Genomic DNA, 26938 nt, shown 5'->3' with positions numbered 1-26938 from the left:
AAAACGTAACTATGGATACTCTACACAACTACTGCTTCAGGAAGTAGCACTCCTCTATGAGAGCGAAGGACAGTCTCCATTGTCAATAATGTTTATGTCTATAAAATTAATTAGATCCCATTCAGAGATAGAGGAAATGGAGGGCATCTGAAAATGGAAAATGTAGTTATTAATTGCTGCAAGATTAGAGAGTTCATACTAGTTGGTAAAGATAATACAGTGCTTTGTATGAAGATAATGAGCCGAGTGAGCCTAAACTCATGTGTCATGAGTGCGTCTGTGTGTGTGTGTGTGTGTGTGTGTGTGTGTGTGTGTGTGTGTGTGTGTGTGTGTGTGTGTGTGTGTGTGTGTGTGTGTGTGTGTGTGTCTTCCTCAGTCCACCCCTAACTCTGTTCCCGTTACTGGGAGAGGCCTGGCACAAATGAAGTCCATATTTCTGGTCAGAGAGCCTCCAAAAGACTCAACAACCCCCACCAGCTAACACATACACACAGAACACTTACGCTGTCATATTCTATGGGTGCATGAGAAACTTTACCAGGTTATGTGCGTCACTCTCTATCCTCATAAGGGAACAGGACACAACTGGCTCTGCAGCCAACACAATAACTAACTGTGCATGTGTGTCTACATCTAAGGTAGTGTCACCTTCGTGTACCTACTCAGGATATTGGGCGAACAATGTTTTGCAAAACACTTCGGCACATTTCAACACAGAAGATCCAATGACATGAGAGCAAATGACGTACTGAAGTGCAGGGCCCCTTCCTGTTTATGCCGCCACTTGCCTGCCAGAGGATCAGACAAGATCTGCTCCTTTGAGCGGGTGTGCCGTCTTAACAAGGACAGTGTGTGGTTCCTCCAGGCAGCCCCTGCTGATAACACCAGTATTTCTAAGAATACAGTAACACATAGTAATACTTCAAAACTAAGACAAACTAAATGTTTCTTATGGTAGGATTTTTGGCCTCTGTATGTATGGGTTTTTGTCTGGTTAACTGTGTGTATCTGTACGTGTGTGACAATTATTCTGTGCAGCAGTGTGTATCCATATGAGCCTCTTTAGATATGAATTGATGTTTGCTGCAGCCATGACATGTAAGTGTGTGTGTGTAGCAAAAAGCTAGTTTGACTCACCAGCCTGAATGTCACTTTTTCCAGAGGGCTCATAAGCTTCTTGTTTATATAAGTCTAAATCAAATCAGTTGAATGATCCACCGTTGGGTGTTTCAAACTGTGTAAATCTGCATATTCACAGAGCTTTATCTTTGTTTCCCATTGACAGAGGCAATTGGATATAAAGGTACCATTGCACAAAGTGATAACTCACCTCACACCACGTTACCAAACCAGGGGCTCATTTGTTCAAACATGACCTTTGCAAACATACTGTTATAGGCTTAGAGCTACAATAGGCAAGATGTGAAAAATACATGCAGTTATGAGCAGCACAGTGAAGCAGTGGACTCACAATTGGTACATCTTTTGGCGCTGTTTCCCTTCGTTCAAACCAATAAAAGACCAGCATGACTACACATGGGGCGACACAAGTGGTGTATGTTAAAAGATCAAATTCAGTTCAGGAAATCCATGATTGGATGCGGAGAGGGCCGTCTGGAATACCCTACTTGACCAGCATCATCCTCCCCCCTAGCCCTGATGAGCGTAATACAGTGGATGAATGTACCTGACTGGCTGCGATTGGCAGGTGATTTCAAGTTGTGTTGTAGTTTTACCTGGGAACATAAGCCAGTCAGCCATTTCCAACAGAAAATGTATGTTGTAGTTATATTGTAAGTAAATGCAATAACTTGGAGACTGGATTGCTTTGGCGCCAACTGAATGAATACCAGCAAAATGGAACCAGTCATGTGTAAATATAGCCAGGTTTTTAAATCATCGTAATTAAAATTATAACAATAAATTAAAAATCCTTTTGTTCCAAATTAAATGACTTGCTATCACTTATAAAAGCACTTACTGTAAACAAAGTGGGGATTTGCATTGAAGAATAAAAAAGAAAGCTGCACCAGGGCCCTTGGAAAAGAAAGATATTTATGCTACACTGTTTAAAAATTGATACTGCAGTCCCTACTACATTGCAGGTAGTATATGCAGGCACAGTTAACCTTATATCACCTCGTAGGCCTCACAGTACATTTCATGTTTATAACCTATATCACACTCAGCAGTTTACAATGAATAATACAACAGAATGAAGCTGCAATCCCTTCTTTACAGACATTGTTAACTCTGAGGGTCACAGCTTTAGCACCATTTGCAGTAGTGTGGCAATGTGAACGAGAACATGTCAGCGATCAAACACACCCATCTCAGTACAGTGCAGTAATTCAACCATCAGTAATGATTGTACCCGCATGTCAATATGGAATGGAATTGCCATCACCTATAGTGCTGCTGCCCATTGCGGTGTACTGGTCTGCGGTTAACACCCCTGAGCAAACTGCGCCACACTCTGCATGCCATTCTCCCCCCTGGAGGGGAAACGCATATCTTCATAGCTCACCACTGGTGCCATGAGCAAGACAAGCGCGCCAACAGAGGCAGAATGTGGGGCACAGTGAGATCACTCAGAGCCTGATGCTGTGTGTTTGTGTATGTGTGTGTGTGTAGTCATGTGTGTTTGTGCTTATTTGCAACACCAGAGTGTAGGCAGGGGTTTGTGGGTCAGGCCAGACATAGATGAACTCTACAGACTGGTGGTCAACATGCTATGACCTCTCTAGGACACACACGCATATGTAAGCATACAACATGTGTGTGTGTGTGTGTATGAGATTGAGCTGCCTGGAGATTCCCAAAGGTCACTGTACTAATCTAGAGCTGCAAGATTAAAAAACTCACATTAGCCTAATGCATACGCTACATACACGCACTATATGTATGCAAATAAATCCTTTTGACATCTGGAAGCATGCGAGACAATATAAAAACAACAGTTGGATGGATTTAGCCATATACTGCTTAATAACAGGGTTCATGACCGCAATGACCTTATAGATAGGCCTGTATGTGTGAGTGTGTGTGTGCGTACTGCACCTTAAATTAAGCATGAAAGAGAAACAGAGAACTTCAAATAAGTAAAGGGAGAGATAGAGGTAAAAATAAAACCGTGCAAAGAAAAGATAAAAAAGCTCCCCTCCCTTCCCCCAGAGAGCAAAAGAGAGAAAGCAAACAAGAGCTAAACTGATGCTCAACTTCTCCACTGCTCTTGCCCTCCATATTCCCTCTCTCTTTCCAGGCACACTTTCTTATATAGACGCTCAAGGAACGAATATCAAGCACATTCCTCCCTCTCTTCCCTCACTTGCTCTCCAGGAGTCATAAAACTTACATTTAAAAATGCATGGGCTCCATAAGCTGCCAGGCCTATCTATTAACTGTGTTATAGTGTAGCTGAATATAGCTGCTGTCGGCAGCCGGGGTATGCTGCTTTCCATTAGGAGGAGAGAGAGAGAGAAGAAGAGAGGGGGGAGACAAAAAGGGATGAGGCATTAGGAACGAGGGGAAAGACAGAATTTCCTAATTTTTCTTTTTTCCCAAGGCACTGCAATCTGATGCCTTGGCCTTTTCGGCATGTGGGAGAAAAGGCGGGAGGCAGTGGCCTTAACATGTAAACCAGGTAAGTGTAGAAATGTGTATATGTGCGTATGGGTCCGTGCACCTGTGTGTGAGCCTGTGGCTGCGGCGGAAAGTAATTGATTCGAGTGTTTCTGGGAGATTTTCCCCAGAGTCCTTAGGCGCTCACCAGATGACTATTGATTGGTTAATTGATTGATTGGCATCCGGCCGACAGTGAGTCAACAACATCATCACTCTTCATATGGGCCCAGGCATCCCCCCCACCCACCTCATCTCCACTCTCTGCCAGCCCTGCTTATCAGGATGCTTTAAAATTTCCAAACTTTCCAAATTTAAACGATCTCTGTCCTCACTAGCGTTTTGGCTCTGTATCAGTTTTAATCCCCGCCCATACTAACATGCTAAAAAAACGTATATCATGTGACCACTGACGTACACTGGGCATGCATGTTCCCGTGTACACAGATTGCTTGAACATTAGTTCATCTCCTGAGCATGTAAGCGGTTGTTCCATTGTAAAATGCAAAATTTAACTGTACAGCAACTGTTAGCAAAGAAAACAGGGTCAGCAACGCTTGGAATTGATTATACATGTTGCGTTCTACACTGGTAGCTGAGGCTGATGCTAGTTGTTTTCAATAATCCATCTAAATAATGTTTATACATTAATTTAATGGTTAGGTCTGTATGCTGTTGATTGTTATTTTCTAAATGCAATATAATTATTATCTCTGTCTTTCCCACCAAGGCTGAATCCTAATTTGTTCTAAAGCTTCCACTTTGGTCATTAGATAAAATGTAATAACAAAAAATTGGGGACTATAATAGAAACTAAAAATAAAATGTGACTATTAAGCATGAAAAAAGACAACATCTCTATTTGATTGCTTTCATTTAACTTGCTCAACCCTCCTCACCTAAGCGTCCTTGAGCAAGACACTAAACATCAACCTGCACTTGATAAGAGCATCTGCTTAATGTCTTTGAATTAAAATGTAAATGAGGTTTAGATGGTTTGGGTGCAGACGTCAACATGCCAGAGTGCAATTCTTCTTGATGGTATTTTTTCCCCCCGTCTCCTCAGCCACACTTTATGCGAGTAGAAGTGAAACCCTGAATATATAAATGAATGAGCAAAGCACTGGAGACACGTAAGAACAAGGCTCCTGTCCCTTTAATGGACCATATAGACAATGTCTGAGATATTTCAATTAACACACAATGGGGCGACATGAAATAATGACATTAGGAAAGTGTTGAGTGACACGTGAGCGTCAGGCGGTAACGGCAGCACCTATCCTTTTAGTGCACAGCGGTAGACAATAGGAGTTAATAGGAAATGTAAAATTATGATGAAGGGCACAGTCTAAAGGGGTGAGTGACACCTGAGAGTGGAGCTGTTACATCTTAATGCACCGCTGCCACCGGGATGAATCAGCTCCGCAGATGGGGGTGGAAGCCATCTGAAGGCCGCTAATAGCAGCCGCTGTCAGTCTCACATTAACCTTGAGAACAGCCAGGGGACTGTGTTAGCCCTGCTGACCTCTCTTTTTCTCTCTCACACACACACACACACACACACACACACACACACACACACACACACACACACACACACACACACACACACACACACACACACACACACACACACACACACACACACACACACACACACACACACACACACACACAACCCCTGTTATGTCCACATGTATGACTGAAGGGTGACTTTGTGTGTGCGTGTGTGTGCATGTCTATCCCTCTTCCTGTGTCTTATGAGCACCATCAGTGGGATTAAATCAGTCCATCACAGGCTGCTATAACACCATATAGGCTGTCTGGGCTGAAGTGAAATCACCTAAACCTCTCCAGTTGCCCCCGGGGTTAGGGTCCACGTAGACCAGTAATAGCACTCTCTAAGCTAATTTTGTGTACACAGATGTGGATACGCGTGGACATATGTGCTTTTTGGCTCGGAATGGAACAAAAGCCACGCACGACACAGCCACATTAGTGTGTGCTCACGGTAGTTAGAGAAAATAGACAGCTAAATAGAGAAATCTACAACAACACAAGTACAAAATCCCAGGGTTTTTCATCTGATCATAAGCCAAATATAATTGAATAACATTTATACAGCCTACTTATTAAATCACTTCAGAAAATTGTATATTACAAAACCTCCAACAAAATTATGCTTCTCATATCCATGGTAACTATTTGAAACTAATTCATTCCCTGTAGCTAGAGATGTTCCGATACCATTTTCCCTTCCTGATACTGATTCCAATACCTGGAATCGGACAATACTGAGTACCGATCAGATACCAGTGCATTTAAAAAATAACAATTTATATAAAGTATTTTTACAGCTGTATGCTACTTACCCTGTATGGAAATGAGATAGCTATCATTGTTGTACGGCCTGGCTCAGGTTAAACCCTGCTGTTTTGGAGCGGAGAAGAATAAGCGATTTCCGTAAAAAGAAAATTGCACTTTTATCCGGGCGAAACTTTAATGACGTGCTATCGGATCAGTAGCCTACGTAGATTCACCAATGCCCAACCCAACATTTTTGGCAGTATCAGAGGCATTTCTGTAACTGGTATTGGTATCAGAACCCCTCACTGTAGCACAGACTACAAAAACCTCTGCATTTGAGAAAAACTGAGCAAGAAGCATGACTTTAGTTGGTCTGTATTGCTGTTTGGCGTGACTGAAGGCTTGTGTGTTGAGGCATGGCGAGGCGGACCCATGCCCATGTGTTTTCAGTAAACTTTCCTTGGCAGAAGCAGAGACAGAACATGGAAAGTAAAGTGAGACAAAGCTTAGGGAAAAAGACAGATAATGAGCAAGAAAACAAAGAGGCAGTTTTAAAATAAGATTGTTGGGTAGGGGATGCGGGGAAGGCTCCAAGGGAATGAGCGAAAGCGTGATCAAACACAGTATTGACCTAATTTTCTGCCATCGCTGAGAAGCAGGAAAAAGAGAGAGGGATCCAAGAAGCTCAACACTGGAGAGAAGGAGCTGAAATCGGAGCAGGCCAACATTTCATAGTTTTACACAGGAGGGTGGACATCAGCAGACGTTTCCAACAGAGGTGGTGGAGGGTAACTGGTGGAGAGAAAACCCAGCCCTACACAAATTCTTTTAGAACCCCAGTGAAATTTGAATTACTCTCTTATTGGGCTGTAACCAAACTGGGCCTGTTTCTAACATCCTCTGTACATTTACATTATGGAGCAAATATAAAAACCCAATATGGAAACAAAACTAACACTCTGTTCTGCACCACAAGACAGGCAGTTCAGCACTAGTCTAGACAGCCTGGTGCTGAAATGCAGAAGTGAAATAGGGCTGAGACGACGCGTCAACATAATCAACGTCATCCAAATCAATCAATCACCCCCTATGAAATCAGTTTATTTTTATTTGGATCCACACCAAATGTCACATACTCATGAATATCAGTCCCCTTAACATGGATAATTGTTTTCATCAAGATCCATGAATTATTCTCTGAGAACTAAATCAAAATGTTGAAACACGTCATATATATGAAAACAAATGACTGAATCTGTCCCCTAATCTGGATCCACGCCAAAACATTTGTTGGGTTATATGTTGGGTCATGCCCTACCCTTCGACAAAATTTCATGGAAATGCATGTGTTTTTGGGGCGTAACTTTGACTAGAGGGCTGATGGGTGAGGGTGGGATCGGTACCATTTTTTGTGCAGCCTGGACTTTTCCAGGATTACCATCCCTAGCTCTAATACAAATTAGGGGACCTGATTGGAATAGTATCCACTTGGTTAGATAAGGGAGCAAACATGGTTATGGTTTAAAATAAAACATGCAATATAATGGGAAACAGGACCAGACTGACTGTTAACTGATGTTTTTTCTTCTCCTGAGACTCATAATTACCACAGATGCTAGAGGGCTTTATCACTTGAACTTAGAACATACCGTTTTGTCGCTTTTGAGTGTTAAAAGAAATAACTGATGCCGTTGTTTATCTTGGAGGAGAAAGAGTGAAGCCTGCCTATCCACTGCACCTGTACAGGTTCACTCGCCACTTTGGATCTAATTGCTAACTCCTGTCTTCTACTTTCCCATATGGCTGTCCTCACACACACACGCACAACCACACACTGGACTTCTGACGTTGCAAAAAGCTTTTAAAAGGGCTAACATTTGTGCTTGACTGGCCAGAACATTGTGTACAGCGCTGCCTCTGCCCATCGCTGCCTCCAGTCCACTCACAGTGCTGCTGTGCCTCTGCAACTGGACTGGAGGGATATTTATAGAAAGCCGTTGACAATATCACGTCCCCAAACGGGTGTAATCGTATTATGCTGGAGGTGCTAAAAGCCTTGAGTTGGGAAAGCACGTCACTGGAGGAAACAGACTGAGACACACAAGTACTGTCCCCACTGAGTCTTGAGAGCAAGAAGCTTAGAAGCAGAGTGGGAGGAAACGATGCAAAACTCATACATACATAGAAACTCACCATGTGAGGCAGAAAGAAAAATAAATTATGGGCAGGTGGGTTTCCGAAAAGTCAAGAGATGACAAAGAACGATGAGATTCAAATGAAGGGTGTTGGTTGAGAGCATGAGGTTTACTGTTGGGAGGGTGTTGTGGTTGTGGCTCAGGTCGGAGGCTCGACTGTTTTGACGGTGTTTGGTATCGGCAGCTCTGAAGGTTCAAGCCAGCCATGGCGATGATAGATGAAAGACTGAACTTTAATCAGAATGGCGCCTGGAGCATTTTCAGGGAGGTAAACAGGTTAATCAGTCAAGCCCTCCTTCCATCCTCCCTCTCATTCTCCCCTACTCTTTCCTCGGCACATGACCACTTCTGACACTGGCACGCCATTTGTCTCTTTCCCATCAGCACCTCGCCCTGCTCCTTCCCTCCTCCACCATACAGCCCTCATTTTTCCCCTTCCCATGCTTCACATCTCCGCAACCAGCGAGGAGAGCAGACAACCCCCCCTTCCCTGCACCTCATACCATCAGACATATCCCACTATCATATGAAGGGGAACTTGAACATCAGGGCACTCTGTCAGCCCATTTAATATCTCACAGCATCACCCACCATATAACTATGAGGTGGGAGGAGAGCATTCAGCAAACAGAGGCAATTCATACGCTCTCGGTTTCTTGCATTATTGCCCCTCCACTAGCCTGTATCATGGGAGGTAGATTATCTATTATCGCTCCATATCTTTAAAAAACCTTCAAGCGCACCATGCAGAAATCAAAATCCAGTGAGGCAAAGGCAGAAGAAAATAGTAGAGGGATCAGCCAAGCATTATCCATTGTTCCTGCTGCCCCAAGGGTATATTTATTAAAATGGCCCCGTCTTGCTGCCTCTCCCAGAAACAACTCGGCACACTGGCCTGCAGAGACACTTGTGCAACATGCTGAACGGAGCCAAATTACTGCATGCCTGACCACCGGACATTTTGAGCAAACAAGAACTGTAAAAAGGGGAAACCAGGAAATAAAAATTCCCACGAGGTTACGGTCCAAACCACACTCGATGTTTCCGTCATCAATCTCGTACATACAAACCTCCCTCTCTCTCTCTCTCTCTCTCTCTCTCTCTCTCTCTCTCTCTCTCTCTTTTCCTAAAAAAAATAAACAATCAACTCTGACAAACCACTTTGGCCAGTCAAGTGTGAACCATACAAAGCCTTAACAGCTCCTGAGAAAAGAGGCCACATCCAATCTAAAATTACCAACACCAGCTTTCCGACCAAACTGCATTTCGACAGTTGTTGAGACTCCCGCGGCAAGACTGTATTGTGTTGTCTGGGATTTCAACCACACACTTTGGTGAGCAATCAACAAGGGCCGCCTCTCACCAAGATAAACTTCACAGGCGGTTGCCATTCATTTGCAGGCTCGGCTGTTCAACTCTGCTGCATTGTTGCTGTTGAGCATCAAACTGGTTTCTCTTCAGCCTGGGTTGGAATGCAGACTGGGTTTGAAATAATCGCTCCTCTTGTTCACATTTTGTCCAGAATATCGCAAAAGGACACAGGTTGTGCAATATGAGTGAGGAAACACACTTTACAGGAGGCCTTGAGGAGGAACAGCAGAGGGAATGCTTATTCGGGGACTGCGAACGCACAGAATTCTGTAAAATTTCCAAGCGTATTGGTGTTATCATCCACCTCCGCTTTAGTTATAGAAAGAATTCAGCTCGTTTAATGATGTGAACATCCGTGCAGCGGTTTGAACTATATACACCAGCACCTCAGAGGGATAAAAATGTTAATGAAGCTATTAATGATAGATCAGTGCATAACTCAAGGTGGCAGCAAGGGAGGAGGAGGACGAGTCTGCAGCATCGTCTTTTTAAAAAAAGGGAAGAAAAAAAAAAACTGAGTCGAGAGCTGTGTGGGAGTTAAGAGAAAAGGGGACTGAAAAGTGCCGGAAGACATTCGCTCTGTTGTTGGGGAATCAGAGCTGGATAGCTGGCTAACACACTTACGCACCCACACAGGGAAATGTGAGACACAAATGAGCCAAAATGCAAGTGCACACATCACACACAAACTTATTCAGTACATGCATAAGCGGAACTCCTAGAGGGCTAGAAATCTCTCGAGTTTACACCATCAAATCCATTCTCAGGGGATTTTATAATAGTTGGAATATCAAATGCTACATACAGTGCTGTAGTCTTCTATTACCACTGGCGTAGCATTGCCCACCCCTATGGCTGAGTAACAAACTTTTGTATGGCACCAACCACACAGCTTAGATACCATTGAGTGTCGAAAAAAATGCCTCGTCATTCGCTACCAAATTTTAAAACGTAACATGTAAATCTCATCAGAGTCGGGATGCCACTAAGCATGCAGCATGCTTGTATTAAGATCTAGCACTGCTGGCTGTCTAACGTAACATTACCCAAACAGGTCAGAGGCATGCAGGTCACGCATAGAGTAAATATGTACTGTATTGAGCAATGTATTTTTATCATTTTGAACTATATTTCGAATGTTATTTAAAAATTTGGGATTGAAAATAGTATCATTCAATTCAGGAACTAGTATCAAGGTGAAGGGATTTTGAATGACGGCCAGCCCTACCCACTCTACAAGCTAAATCTTGTTGTTCCCTAAAGTCACTCTCTTGGCTTCCCTGCATTCAGTACTCATGAGATTTGCTTTGTCTGTTTTTGTCTTTCTTGACGTATAAGTGGTCAGAGGAAGTAGGAGATTCAGTAAGGATGCTCCTTTGCTCATGCAAGAAATCTCAGTTTCCTGAGCCACAAGCGAGAAATCTCCACTGAATTTATTTTGACGTCTTTGTCCCGCAGAGCATTCGTTGCTGTGCAGCACAAAGATAAGTAGCAGTATCTTGTGATACAATGTCGTCTCCCTTCAATAATGATTGTGTTTTTGCATGAACTTCTTTTCTGATGCCATGTTATCCTTTCATTCAAAGTAGGCCTTTGTTACAGGAACAGAGTGCAGCAGATGCACAGAATAATACAAAGTTTAGTAGTGGGACAGGCTGTTGAACATCAACATGCAATTGCTTTATCCTGAGGTGTCCGGAAAATCTCCACAGCCTAATAACACATGGCAGGCGGAGCTTGTCAGAGTGGCAGCCTTGCTGAAAACGATTTGGTGAGATGAAGAGAAAAAGCAGAGAGAGAGAGAGAAAGTGAGAGTGAATCAGAGGAATACAAGGAAAAAGAGGTGGAGGTAAAGGGAGACAAGTCATCAGCCCCGTCGTCCCATCTCTCTGTAGATCGAGATTAATTTGTCCTGACAACACAGAAGTGACTCAGACAACACCTCCTGCGCCGTCTGTACACACACATAGACACACACAGACACACACACACCTCCTACAGGCTGGGCCAAGAAAGGGGTGGTGGGGTGAAGGTAAATAACCTACTCCATTAAGTTCAACAGGGGCTGACAGACTCTCAGTGCCTGAGAAAAACTAGAACGAATGAAAGAAAGAAAGAAATACAAAATGGGAGATGTAGAAAATAGAGAACTACATAAAAGAGAGGACGTGAAATAGATGAAGAACAGAAGGAGTGGGGAGGAAAGAAAGAGGATGTGATGGAGGGAGACAGAGAGAAAGACACACCTTGTCAAAGAGATTGAGAGAGCGGAGGAGAAAATGAGCAGGGAGACAGAAAGCAGTGAGAGCAATGCAGAGAATGAATGAAGATAGAGGGTGTGAGGGAAGATGAGAGGATGCCTTATTTTCCTCCATCTCAATTTGCACAAAACTTTCATTACCACCAATTTGGGCCAGAAGCCGTAGGCTGGACCATTAGGCAAGCCCGGCATCAATCAGCCTAATCTCCCTCCCAGGCTGCTAAATTACAGCGCCCAGTTGCTTATTAAAATTTGTCGCCCGTCTCCCAACACCCAGCACTGCTGGAGATTAGACAGGGGCCCCCAGACAAATCTGTTCCAGAGGAGGAGGAGAAGGGGGAGAAGGGGGGGGGAGAGAGGAAGTACAGGGACAGTAGGAGGGGGAGGGGGAGGGGGGTTCTTGCTGAGACGGAGCAGATCAGAGTCGGGGACGATCATCTGGTTTGATTTATACACTCCTGTAGATGTGGCCTGCACACACACACACGTGCATACACACACATGTACGTACACACACATACACACACCCTTTCTGTATTTCAACCTCTCTTCACACACCCATACATCCCGATACATACACTCACTGCCACATGCCCACTACCTCCCCCCACCCTCCCTCAATGCAGTTTTCCATTCCTGTCAGCGCTCCCAACACACACACATACACACACACGTTTGTGTAGAGAATGTGGGGATTGCGACGCCTCCCATTGCATACTCAATCAAAGCAGCGGCCAGATAAGACGCATGATGAATGGCGTAATTGAAGGCGGCGGCAGGGTAATGCTGCATTGCTCTGGGTTTGGGGGGTGCGAAGAGAAGAAGAGTGGTGAGTGGGTGATTAGCCTGTAGGATTTATTGTTATTGCCTGTCTTATTAAAAAATACTAAGACTGTCTGCCTCGCCTACTGTAGCACACCAGTGCAACAGTGACCGCCCACTTTTCTGGTATCGAAAGTAAATTTCCCATTAATTTTCTCCATTGACATGTCTGAAAAATCCTTATAAAAAGAGTTTCGAGCACGGAAGCAGGACGACCAGCTACAAGATGAATCATGACCATTAAACATTTGATTCAGATCAAAAAATATTGGAAAATTAAGACTGCGCACATAAGTATTTCAAGAGTGAAGGAACCATTGCGAATGATCCCTTTCCAACGACTTCCAGAGTTTCTTCTTAAATTGTATACAGTGTTGCATTATATTGTAGTTTGTATCTTGTATGTGTGTATATAGCGTTTCATAAAGTGTATAGTATAGTAACCTAATGTAGTAATGATGAACCATCATATAGCTGTCATGATTTTCGCGGTTGTAGTCAACCTTTCCATAGTAACAGCAAGTTCAACCAATCAGAGATGTCGCTACTACACCGGAGGATTGTGGGTAGTGCAGTCCTTCTTCGTATTTCTTGAAACACAGTTGATAACATGCAGACTTGTGGGTTCAACAACAGCACAAAACATCGTTCCACAGTCTCGTAGCTTGTGGTAGTTCTACACTGAATGGTTACAACATTACAGCCAATAATCTATATCTCTATTCAGAAAATCTATAGGATTTCTATTTCCAGAACCACACTGTTAAGCTCTATAGGGCCCTAACACTTCTGGGTGGATGAGGACTCAGCAGGATGGCACCACATGAAGGTTGCAAGGAGAAAACTTGGATGCAACATTTTTAACATAAGAAAACATACGATTAACAACAGGGAGATCTCTCGTCTCCTCTCTTCTCCAGAAAGGACAGAGGGTGGCATTTCTATTTTCTCACTTCAACCATTAGGAGCAGTTCAGGGAAAGGAATAGAGCACATGGAGTGACGGGGGTGAGCGTCTGCCGGTAGGTCAGTGGGTAAGGAGGGAAAAGAGGCAATTCTACTCCAGGCTGCTGTGCACTCAAACACTCTCCTTTCACATATCAAACGTTACGGCTCTTGACAGGAGTGAACTCGACAGTGTACTTAACAGTCGCACTGGTGCCGCTCGCTCCCTGACAACACATCTCTGCTGTCCTTCTGCTGGAGAGAGCACGTGCACAGGGATTTTTCCTCTCAGACTGGCCACGCCATATGATGACCCTAATTTGCCTCAGTTTACCGTCCGCTGCGGCATAATCGGTCTTAATGGATCCTGACTTGTGGCACATGAGGAGATGATTTAAATTGGTGAGACTTAGGATGTTGTTGTTTTTTTAAATGGATACTCCCGCACGTTATAAAACACTCAGGTCTTGGAGAACCAATTGTTATTAGATCATGGTCGAAGATCAATTGTGATTTGGTTTAAGATGCTCTTCTGACAAAAAAAAAAAAAAATGTTGAATGTTGAAAAATGGCAGAGATAAACCTGCAGGGTGATACACCAAACATGAATAACAAGCTTACAGCATCTGTAAACACCGTAGTACAATTTTAATGGAGGATTTTTTAAAAAGCTGCTTTCAGATTTTGTGGTGGGGGATGTACGTGAGAATGTAATTTTCTGGAACTTATCCTGTCAGACCCCTAGTAAAATGTCTGAGTGAGACCACACTACAGCAGGAAAGTGTCCGGAAAGCTCACAGCGAGCGATTGGGCGTGTTGATGACAAAATTAATAAAGGACGAAAAAGAAGAGAAATACATATAGAAGACAAAGATGTCAACTTGGAGAGATAACAAGATTTGAGAGCTTTTGGCAATTAGAGCCAAAGCTGACGTCGATGTGCTGAAAACAAAAACAAGGGATCTCCCCAGCGGAATTTACATAGAATGTCCTGACTGCTGCATGCTGTAGCCAGGTGTCACCCCTCGTCTGAATGTTCTGGATATTTTCCTGTTGTTGTGAACGCATCTGACTCTGATAATCTCCTGCTGCGTTCTTAATTGAAAGGCAAACTCCAGAAAAGGTCTAAACCCATTTTTCACGCCATTTTTCACGATATTTTTCAGGAGTTCATGTCTGAAAACTGCCCTGCGGTTTATGGGTGTAACTGGTGTACATAGGCATCACATGTATTATGACAATAGCATAGACACACAAATCAATGAAACCCAGAAAGCACACATACTACATCTGCTGCAAACACACTTCAACCAAACCAGGGAAATTAGAAGCAGTGTGGTTGTAGGGAGTGTGACCACTGTCGACACGTACCGACACCGTAACCAGCGCAGGGAAAACCACACGTGTACTCACTGTGGTCTCAGACAAAGACCATTCAGCTGCTATAAACAGAGGAGAAACATGGCGGTTGCTTTGTCTGGAAGTTTAATTAGCACAGCACCTACAGTATGCAAAGATAGAAGTGTTGGCAGTGGCAAGGAGACGTGAGCCAAAATGTTCCCGCCTGTCAGCGCTGTTTTACAGATGGGTTTGAATCTTTAATGTGCTGCTGTTGACTAAGTCGGTTTTGTTTTGATTTATAAAAACAGTGCATCACTTTTACTGCCGCTGCAAGGTGTGTGCATCGTTTATAAAATGAGTTCACCTCAGGATCTACTGCTGTGTACACAGAGTGCATCTACCTCTGTTGGTCGCCAGCAGCCCCGTGTGTTGCTGTTCAGACTGATTGAGTGGTGTGCTGTTTGGCCAACTGGGCTTTCAGCTGGTGGACCGCCCGCATCGATTGCTCGGTCGAGCCCCTCTTCTGGTGCACATACAGAAATACAGAGAGAGATTGAGGGGAGGAGAGTGGGAATTAGAGGTGTAAAAATAGAGCAGAGAGAGAAAAGTAGGGAAGGAGAGAGAGAAAGGGAGGGATGGAGGGGAGAGAAAACAGAAAAACATTAGCTTAAATGAAAGTTTATTAGCTGTATCAGTCAGTCAGGTGGGGCGGGGGGTTATGCCTCAGGCCCTCCATCCTTCCGCTCTATCCATTTCTCCCCGCTACACCCCCTCCTTCTGTTTGTGTGTGTGTGTTTAGGGGGGGGGGGGGGCAGGCATGACGGGAAAACATTAGACTGTTGGCGAGTCGCCTGTACACCAGTCAGTAATTGGCTTGGGTAATGGTCATGTCCAGACAAATGGTGTAGGCCCTAACTGTGTTACGAGCAACCAACTGCTCCGCCTGTGCTCACAGTATAAGAGCCAGCGCTGCTCGGATACCAAACGGCTGCAGCGCGCATGTGTGTTTGTGCACAACACTTACAACACACGTGATTTACTGGGGCAACACTTTTCTTTTTTACCCCAGACGCACAACTGATGTGTTCTGTATGAGTGATTCATGACTTGCTGGTGTCCTGTGTGGGAGACTGCGCAGCGATAAGGAAAAAGATGGCAGCACACAAACCCTGCTCACCTCGAGGGACAAACCAACATCTGCCGCTGTCCTCCGAACGAGTGACAAAGGGGAGATGGGGAGGAAGGAGGGACGCAAGAAAGTAAGCAAGAAGGAAAGCAAAAAAAGAAAGAAAGGGGGGTGACAAGAGCGAGGGAGTAAGACGATAAGTTTCATTTTTCATCCGTCACACCCTCTGCTCTGCATCACTTCGCCTTCTGTCTGACGGCAAGCTGAGCCACTAATGTCCATTGTGTCTGGATGGGCTGAGAGTGTTGCGCATGCATGTGAATGTGCATGTGTGTGTAGTAGTTGTATGGCCTGCTGATGTGATATGAGTGAGAATGAGCAGTGTATACACCTACACCAATATAAGCTAAATAACACGCACGCTGAGTGTGTGAGTGTGAGTGTGCGTGTGTGTGTGTGCGTGTGCGTGTGTGCGTGTGTGGTGGCAGCCCTTCAGCCATCCAGCTATCATCTCCCGCCAGACAGGCCCCACCAAGCGACCCAGCTGGATAATGAGATCCATTATGATTTACGTGCCAAGAGGACAGCCAGACAGAACAAAGACATGTACACACACACACACACTGCTGGGTGAACGTGCGCGTACATGCACATGTGCTCTCTATCTCTTACTGTATGTGCTGACGTGTGCTGTCACTGTTTCATATTTCTGTTGTTTTTTTTCCACCAGGTTTTTCAATATGTGTGTGTGTGTGTTGGCTACATTAATTGCCTGTAGGGCATCCTGCAGTGGCTCCTTTTTCTGTTTGCAACTTGAGAACTCAGGCCATTTCTCTCTCTCCATCTTTCTCTCTCAGTCACACTCTTTCTTTCCTCCTCTACCTCTCCAAACACATTGAAAGATTGAGAGCCCCAAGTACAGCAACCTCTTTCTCTCTCTCTCTTTCTCACACACACACAAACATACACACTAACCTAAGGTGCTGCAGGCAGAAAGGGAATAGTGAAGATTTGGCTACAATATGTGCTGCATCAAAAAAACGGAGACCACAACCTCACCCTGATTGATCAGTGACTCGGCAGCACACTGGAGCGAGCCAAGGTTGTATTCCAGTGTGTGTGTGTGTGTGTGTGCGTGCTGGGATTTGTTAGTGTAGAGAGGTAGCTGTCAAACACATTTTGGAAAAGAAGCAGACTATTGCTTCATTCCACTTTTTGGAAACAGGGTTGGGGATGATTTCTCAGCTGAGGAGGAACAACCAGTGATTTAACAGTGAAGGTTGGTACTTTCAGTGTTTTGTGCTTGGATCTACTTTCTCACAAGGGATTGTTACACAGACGTTTGAATTATTACCTGAAGGAGGAGAATGTGAGTTGTGAGGAATGATTTTGATTAATTTGGTTTTATTTTTTAAATTCCTATTCTCCATCTCTATTGAGACATCGCTGAGTGTAGTGCAGTTCCATGTTGTCTTGGGTGTAGTTTTATTACAGCGTGATAATATTTGTATGAGTGGTGAAAACTACAACATACAAAACTCTGTATGAGGCCTAAACATTTCTCATTTAATATAACTTATTTTAAGCGTGACAGAGGAAGCTCTAAAATGTTTTGGTAGGCCTTGATAATGTTATTTATATTAATATATTTAAGACTTTTTAAGGCAGATTATTAAATTGTCTGTAGATCTAATTAATCTGTTGATTGTTTTAACCCAACAGCAACGTATTTGAAAATGTTCCAAAATTGCTTTAAAATCTATTATGGCGATTATCTGTTTATAAAGGTTATAGTGGGTTGTATTGTCCCCGCAAAAGTGCATTCAGTTCACAGAGTAGCTCCGTGAAAATGTAGAGTAAAGAAAATGAAAGCAATAAAACTGCCATTTTTGAATGAATATGCACACACAAAACACACATAAACATGCAATCCATCTCCATAAAACTGCAGTCTTAAATTAGATTTATCTTCTATATTCTCCATTTCCCTCTCAGTAGAATTCTCTCTCTCACAAAAACACACATAGGGAGAGAGGGAGCAGCCCTGCCCTCTCTCTGAGTGCAGGACACAGAAAACAATGATGCGATTCTCTGCCGTTCCTGCCTTACCAAGTATTCAAGTGACGCCAGCTCAATTAGAGGCCCTAAATGCCAAGATACAGAGATGAACAGCGATTAAAAGAGAAACAGACAGAGAGGGGGAACAAAGAGGACACAGAACAGAGGCTGATAGGAGGGCAGCAGAAGACAAGTAGGCCAAAATTGAAATAGGGTTAGGGTTAGGATATAGACAATACATAGATCTCCTAATGGAACTGGGAAAGAAAGAAAGAAAGAAAGAACAGTTGAATATGGGAAATGGATGATGAAATGCAAAAATAAAGATAAAGGATATGAAGGTGGTGGTACAAGAATGGTAGATCCAGCAGAGAAAATAGATCAATGCCAGCCAGACACACAACCAGGGCTACCATGACCTCCTTCACCTGACTGCCATCACTCTGCTTTTGTATACACACATATACACCCATTCAAAAAACACATAAACACATACACGATCCCCTGTGGTATGCATCCCATCATCAAATGTGATCAGCGCTACGATCCACGAGCCAAGATTCACTCAACTGTGATAACGCTCCCACGGCACACACACTGGGGGTGAGCACTGTGTCAGCAGCATAGGTAGCAGAGAAGGATCTGACATGCCTGGTTAAATTAAAAGGTCAAATAAATTAAATAAACATCAAAGTGAGCAGTGCAGCGCCTCAGAGGCTGAGCTCCAGGGGGTTGTCTCTAAGAAAATGAGCAGCACTAGAATATAATTTATTGTATAATTTAAAGGATAATTCCACTTTATTACAACTTGGGTCTCGTTTTTATAGTTTTGGCTGCTGTTTCTATGGGTAATAACAAAACTGTGCTCACCAAGTTAATTGTTGAGATCTGGGAACACGGCCACATCACTAAAAGAGAAATCAGACAGAGCAGGAAACCCAAGCAGTCAGATGATTATCTGACTTTAAATCAAACCCCTATGGTGATCAAATTTATTCAGATGATGAAACGAAGGGAAGCAGTAAAATTGTAACCCAAACTGTCCTTTTGGTTTCTTTGCAACCATCATCTGACTTTGTTGTAGCACTGTTGCCATGTTCTTGCTACTTTGGTGAGGACAGTAATTATGTAACAGACAAAAACTATGAACAAAACTATACAAAAAAACGAAAATGATCCTTTAATATACCTGTAATGTAACTAATCCATTAGGAATGAAATTGTTTTGATCAGAGCTTTTGTAAAAATGGTTGGAACAAACAAGAGATGTATCTTCTCTGCAGTGCTTTGACAAAAAGACAAATATATAAACATTCATTATGGCCATTGTAATGGATGTTTATTCACATCATATCCACATTAATGCAATGTATCCTCACAGCCTACTTGGCCAGAGACACACTGGCAGCCATAAACCAGTTTCTCTATGTTTCCAGTTTCCGGCATTAACAGGCGTATACCTTGTCAAATATTACCACAGCGTTTTTCTCTGGTATTTGATGGATCGTTGATTGACTTTAACGTATCCTACTGGCCCGACATGCTTGTGTGAGCGTTTGTAGTCGTTTTTGTGATCTCTCGCAAGTGTGTGGTCTTACGTTCTGGCAAAATCATCTAGTATGTGCGTTCTGAAGATTAAAAGATACAAAATCTGTTAAATCTGTCATTATGCCTTTGGTCTCTCAAGTTTTTAAAATGGGTCAAGAGTTGAAAAACCTCTAGTTTGTAGAAGCCTTAAGAAAAATATCTGCAGTAGTGTAGACAGGGCCTCAATTTCGTGGTGACATAGTGTAATAAAGCACAGTGAATTCCATTTGGTGGCGTTCAGTAGAGTCTGTTTGTAGTTAGTTTGGGGCCTGCTGCAACTGAATGTCTTACCATGTAGATATTACCACTACTCTCTGTACATTTGCTGACACATTTTTTATAAAATTGCCATCACAGTAGACTTGTGTGTTAAGTGTTCATCCTCTCCATGGTTATAGCAACTCTCTGAACTATTTTGACTTCTTGCTTGGTATGTGTGTAGTCTGTGTGGGGGGTAAACCCACAACCCCACTGTTGTGGCATGTCCAAGGCACTCCAACCAACTAGGCAATCAGCACCAGCGTCAGAACCCAAAACACACGTTGTAACCAAAATAATTCCCTCTAATTGAGCACCAACAAAACAACACTGTGTCTCAGATCTCAATCTGACAAAAAAAAACTTGCGTCAATATTTCTCCAACAAACCAAACGCGGGTGAGCGCCCCCTCTCATTCCACCTTAACAAAACAGCTCTTTGCTCACTGTGGTGCCAACCCTAATCACTTCCCTCAGCACCAGGTGGTTCTCATTGACTGGGGCCCAGCTCCTCCACTCAGCAGGATGCTTTGCCAGAGGAAATTGGCTCCTCCACACGCATTTATTGCTAGTGAGCTCTATCGAATAGAGTCGTGTGGGCCCTCCAATGCCGGCGTTGGCCTTTGTTCAGGCCCTTTGAGCGACTGGGTCCGCTGTACGGAAACAGCTGCTGCAGCGCGCACGGCACCGTCCAAAGAAACAATTACAAACACCCTTTTCCTATTACTCCCCACCATTAACCACCATTGTATGGAATAAGTGGATTCTAATTCATGCCCCGTTTTCATGGGCAGCGGCTGCTGCAGTGGCTTTTCCTCTGCTAATGAAGAGGATGAAAGAGAAGTGTTAATCAAACTGAACATCTCATCTGTGGTAATAAGGAGCGCACAAGAGGCCTTGGAGTGGCTCCCTAGTGATATGAGAGTGTCTGTGTGTATCTGTTGTGCTACTCTGTTGCTCAATTTAAGGCTCCACGAACTGATTGTCAGTAAATAAAAAATAAATAAAATGTGTGTGTGTGTGTGTGTGTGTGTGTGTGTGTGTGTGTGTGCGCGCGCGGTTGGGACTTGTTTTCCCTTTTGCTCTTCTATGGGCCAATCCCTCTCCGCTCGCAGCCTTCCATCCGTCCCTGGCTCCCTCGTCTTGGACCACAGTGCTAACCAGCAGGGTCTGATTAGATTTAAATGTCAAGAGAGATAGTACAATACAGTTATCTTCCAAATTATGGCCCATTAAAGGGGCCTAAGCAGTGAGCTTCTCTCCTCAACTAACTAATCACCAACCAGATTCATCATCTCAGGCATAATTTGGGGGGGCTGTGGTTTCCCCTGCTTCTGCTTCTCCCGTGTGTGTGTGTGTGTGTGTGTGTGTGTGTGTGTGTGTGTGTGTGTGTGTGTGTGTGTGTGTGTGTGTGTGCACATCACACCATGTGCAAGGGCATCCAGTAGTGTCTGTAATGTATGATCAGTGTGTGTGCATGCTGTGTGTGTGTCACTCCGGAGGGAGCTGTTTCAGCGCCTCAGGCCAGTGCCCCATTAAAGAGAAAAAGAGAGAGAGAGAGAGAGAGAGAGAGAGAGAGAGAGAGAGAGAGGAGTGTGAGAAGGAGAGATGGAAGCGTGGCTCCTCATTTAGACAGCAGGAGTGGCAGGCTGTGTTCCACCTGCCACTAACAGACAGACAGACAGTGGGACGAAAACTCGCGAGGCCCCCTCCTCGTCTGCCTCCTCCCAATTCACCTGCTGTCCTCAGGGCGTCATCGGGAGCCACACGCCAAAACAATGGAGTCTCCCTCTTCTGTCATTCTACATCATTTTTTATTCCTCTACTCCTGCTTCTGTCCCATATTTCATAATTTATTTCTTTACACTCCTATCCTCAATTCAGCCTTTCTTCCTTGCTTCACCACCGTTCCTCTATAGGTAGTCTTATCAGTGATCTAGCATGCATTACAGTATTCATCCCATCACCGAAGATATGGTGATGTTGGGAGGGGTGGAGGTGTCTTATGGAGGAAAAAGGAAATATAGGACTCGTATCTCAAGGTGGTTTCCTTTTTTCACATTTCCTGCCCTGCCCACCTTTCAGTATTCATTTTTTCTTCTTCTCCATGTTGGATCTTCTGCCCTTTTTCATCCCTTTTCCTTTAATCTCTTCTACTACATCTCTTCTTTCTCTTGTCTTATCTGTCTATTCAACCCCCACTCCTCCATCATGGAGCCACTTATATTCGGCTCTGAAGTCAAACCTCCGCTGGCAATTTATGTACAGGAGCCGGGCGAAGAGCATTAGGGCCCCCGCCGTACGGTAACGCTTTATGGATCGCACTATATATAGCCGCTGTGCGTCCTGTAAAAGCTTTTCATTACATAGAGACATCGTTCAATCAATATAAGCCCCACACTAAATCTAATTACCAAAACGACCAGAGCTAAAAAATATCTATGTATTTGGATGGTTAGGGAAGCGCAGGCAGTCCCTGTTTTGACCAAAGAGGTTTCAAAAGGATGCTTACCAAAATAAATGGCCCATTTAAAGTACAAGGCACACGAGCTAATTGGAATGTGGGGAGCATAAAGATAGGAAAATGGAGGGCTGAATGAGGAGGAGGAGTGGTTCATGGATAATGGAGGAAGGAACATACGCAAGGTTTAAACACTGTGGATAATGTGCATACACAGAGGCACTCCGTCCTGCTCTGAGCAACTTTATACACACACACAAATGTACAGCAGATGCACAAACACACATTATGTTGCCACTTGGCCCCAGCTGAAGCTCCACGGGGGCCACTGGTCTGAGGCAGACCTCGATATAAGCTGCTGGTGTAGGAGGACTAGAGGGAAAAGCTGGAAAGAAAGGGGGGAGTGAAAAGGACAGAGGGAGAGAGAGAGAGGGAGAACAGGAGGAGCCCAGGGTGCCATTTCTCTCTCTGTCAGCTCCCTGCCTCCCCGTCCTCCCTCCCTCCCCCATCACCCCCTGAGATGTGGATGCTTCGTGGGGACAATTACCGACTGACACTTCATCATGGGCTGCGCGACAGGCGCTGACGGCCCTCGTCCAAACAAATGATGCTGGGGTCGAGGTTGCGGGCCTGCCTTCGAGTCAGCCTGCCTGTAGTCGCGCCACGTCGGCCCTGCACTGCATTAGCAAGCCACACACACACACACACACACACACACACACACACACACACACACACACACACACACACACACACACACACACACACACACACACACACACACACACACACACACACAGAGAGAGAGAGAGAGAAAGAGACTCCTCTCAACCAACCACCTCCTTCCTTTAAGAAAAACACATTTATCAGCAGTGGAGTGGTGGTGGGTGAGGAGGGGAGGTGGGGTCTTTGTTAGAAGGATGGAGGTTGGCTAGGGGCGCTACAGTACTGTCAAAGCCCATCCCCCTTAGGTAAAGAGAGAGCTCTTCATTTTTGTGAGACAACCACACACGTATACTCAAAAATACGTCTTGGCCCTCCACACATAAAGCCAATCAGATAATAGAGTAGCTTGAAAAAGAGCCAAAGAGGCAAAAAAGTGAGCAATCAGCACAGTGACACCAGCGTGCATCAATTAACCCCGCGTCTTTGTGGAGTACAGAAAACACTCTGACCCCCCCACTTTCCTTTTCACAAGCAAAACTCCATGGCCCTGTGTTGAGTGAAGCTAAGTTTAGATTCAAAAAGTAGGTCAATTGCCAACAGTCAAAAAGTGGGTGTAGCATACAGTTTTTAAGTTAAAAAAAAAGCAGGCATGTGGAGGACCTGCTGCTAGCGGCCCCTCGGCTGTGAGTCTGAACCTGCAGATTAATAAATGCGCCTTGTGATCTCAGCTCAGGGAGGCCGATGAACAACAATTGAGACAGACATCAAACGGCTGACTAACACTGAAACAACACTTGGCAAAAAGCTCGTCTCCAGTCTCTCGAATAGACTCGCCGGTGTGCATGTAGGATGGAGAGGAGGAGAGAGAAAGACAGACGAGAGAAGAAAGGAGAGAGACGGAAACGGAGACGGAGACAGAGACAGCATAAACAATGAAACATTTATCAAAGCCAGGAGCGCGGCATCTTCCTCGTTGCACGGGCAGACTGCTAATGCAGGTGGCATTGTTGTTGTGGTATCCTGAGCTGCCACTGCTCAAAGACAATGAGCCACGGTGCTTCGTGTTTGCACGAAACTTGCAAACAACCTGTTCCCTCTCGGCACTGTACTATGTGGATGCCCTCTGCTATCCCAGAGGAGCTCATTGTTATGCAATTTTCTCTGTTATGCATTATGCATTTATTATCACATTCTTTTCATTCACAAACCTGATGTTTCCCCTATTGGCAGTCTCTCCCTTGATAAATGTGTTTATAGCATCCCTCATATCAACAAACGCCTGTGCAAGCCGCCGTCTTAAGATAAATAAAAGAAGAGCTGAACGTGGTGGTGGTGGTGGTGGTGGGGGTTTAAAAATGAAGGGCAGTGGAGAAAAAATACAGAGCAAGAGCCATACGTCATGTTGGAAAGGCCCTTGAGAACGCTTTCAATCTTTCCGTCAATATTCGGCATGCAGGCCTGTATATGCCATCATTAAAAAGGGGACACGTCCCTGTTTATTTATCATAAGGACACATGGCTGACAGCTTCCTGTAAACAAGTCGTGTGTTTATGTATGTGCATGTACACTCACTGTAGCATTTACAAAAGCTATCATCACACACACACACACACACACACACACACACACACACACACACACACACACACACACACACACACACACACACACACACACACACACACACACACACACACACACACACACACACACACACACACACACACACACACACACACAGCTTGGTCTCTCTGTCCTTTATCTATTAAAATGGATGGCTGCGGCTCAGTAATGTGGGGACCGAGTGATGGAGTTGGCCAGTGTTCTTTCTGATAACAGCGGTTAGGACTCATCACTGTATACAGAGATTGAGGTTGTTTAACACAGGAGGAAAAATGCTTTTCTTTCCCCTGGTGAAGAGGACTTAATGCACGAGGTGACTGGGAACAAATGAGGTTTCACGTTCAGTTATTCAAGATGTTTTCCGTGCTTAATCACCTCCAAGATAACACATCCTTGAATAATGAATGCATCGCTCTCATGATGTGACCTTGCAACAAAAAGTTCAATAGACAAAGACCATGAAGGGCTAGTAAGATATGAAACCTACTTTTTTCCCTTTTTATGGTTTTAAGCAGTTTAACATAATCATCAGACAGCAGATAAAATAAACCTAAAGACGTTTCCAGCTGCATCTTAGCCCTATGTCGATGGTTTACTGCTCTCTGTGTCCATTATGTCCAGATCAGCACCAAAGGTTATTCTGCCTGCTCACAGATAAGCTAAAACTAAACAACTGTTGGCCAACAGCTGGGTCCAGTCAACCTCTGTCAGCCAATAGCAAGAAAAGAAAAAATTTGTCTCTGGTATTTATGAGGAGTAAAGGAAAAAGAATTATCCCCTGTTACTACTCATTATATTTATGTATCGGGGCAATCATGACAAAGGGATATTTCCATGCTGTGGAGGAGAAATATAGTCAAGGGAGAGCAGGTGAGTGTGTTCGCATGTGTGTGTGTGTGTGTGTGTATGTGTATCCAGGCCGGCTGACCCACAGAGAAAGACAAATGGCTGTAGCAGGGGGCCCTGCTTGACATTTAGGTTTCATGTGGTAATGGACGATGACCTGTCGGGGTCAGGCCTGCCAGCGAGGCAGTGCGGGGGCTCATTCCTGCGCATGGCCCCATACCTGTAACTAGACACTAGCAAAACAGTTGTGCGCACACACACACACACACATAATCACTCACTGACTCAGTACAGAGGGAGACAGAGGGGCATCAGACATCCCGCAGGTTGGACCACATAGGTGGGGTGTCATTACAGAGAAGAGACAGATGTGTCTGGTATGTGATTTTCAGTGTCAGGATCAGTATGTGCTGGAAAAACTATTGCCGGTCACGGTTATGCATATATTTCTGACAGTTCTGTTTACATTCTTCACATGCACATTCTGCAGCTATAGGACGGGTGGGGCAGTACAGTGTTTGCTATACTGTTGTTAAGAGAGTGCCCTGTGTTCACCCACAACTCAGCAACAGGAGGCTACTTTATATACTGTTTGTGACAGCTTTGTGGTAATAATGGAGCCTGGGCCTCTGCTAGTGCAAGTGGCATGCTCAGTCAAGTGAGACTTTGCCTAAGAGAACACACATTCACACACATACACAAAACCACCAGGCAACCTCCTTCACGCCTAATGAGACCACTGGGAGAGTGGAGAGCAGGAGGAGGCAGGGAGAGGGAGATGGGTAGAGAGAGGAGAGAGAGAGAGGATGGGAAGGAAGGAATAGCGAGGGAAAATGAGAGGAACAGCAATAGCAAGAAAAAGACAAATAGAGTGAGTAAGAGAGCAAACTTTCAAGGTTCTGGGATTGGAAAAAGGGGAGGCAGCTTGAAGGGGAGAGGGAAGGATGGATGACCTGGATTGCTGCCAAAGAGGCAAAAGGTAGATGAAGAGGGGGTGTCAAGAAAAGAGGAATGAGAATAGTGTGAGTGAGAGAGAGAGAGAGAGAGAGAGAGAGAGAGAGAGAGAGAGAGAGAGAGATAAAAGGAGAGAGAGAGAGAGCAGAGGTACACTTTTAGGTTTAGCAGCAGGGGGTTATGCAATGTACACAACACAAGAGTGCGGGGGGGATCAAAGACATGGGGTGCATACATAACTGAATCTGACACCGCCGTGCAACACGAGACAATGAGCAAGGAGGGAGTGGGGGGGGACAAAAAACATTGAAATATAAAGGGAACAGACACTCCCTCGGGATGGAGGGAGAGAAGAAGACAGTACATTGAGTACTGGGTACACATCCTCTCCGAGAAACAATACAGGAGGAGAGAGGTAATGACAGAAACAAAAAAACAAGCCCCCAAAAAGTAAAGATAAAAATATACAGTATATATATACACACATCAAAACTGCTC

The 26938-nt window shown here is 44.4% G+C and overlaps 1 protein-coding gene across 7 annotated transcripts in view; it reads right to left on the bottom strand.

Annotated features, from left to right (window-relative positions):
- Positions 1–26938, bottom strand: part of raraa (retinoic acid receptor, alpha a) — a 145391-nt gene that overhangs the window by 90244 nt on the left and 28209 nt on the right. For 3 of the 7 annotated variants that reach the window (XM_034571605.1, XM_034571610.1, XM_034571612.1), the window contains one exon: positions 15263–15384. The exons of 3 other annotated variants lie outside the window; for them this stretch is intronic. The gene's annotated coding sequence lies outside the window, so the exon portion shown is untranslated. The remainder of the gene's footprint in view (positions 1–15262; positions 15385–26938) is intronic. One more of the 7 variants, XM_034571607.1, reaches the window with a different exon arrangement.

The sequence above is a fragment of the Hippoglossus hippoglossus genome, chromosome 19, assembly GCF_009819705.1.
Source record: "Hippoglossus hippoglossus isolate fHipHip1 chromosome 19, fHipHip1.pri, whole genome shotgun sequence".
NCBI classification, from domain to species: Eukaryota; Metazoa; Chordata; class Actinopteri; order Pleuronectiformes; family Pleuronectidae; genus Hippoglossus; species Hippoglossus hippoglossus.
Note: the sequence above shows the minus strand (reverse complement) of the source record. Positions and strands in the feature narration are given on the sequence as shown.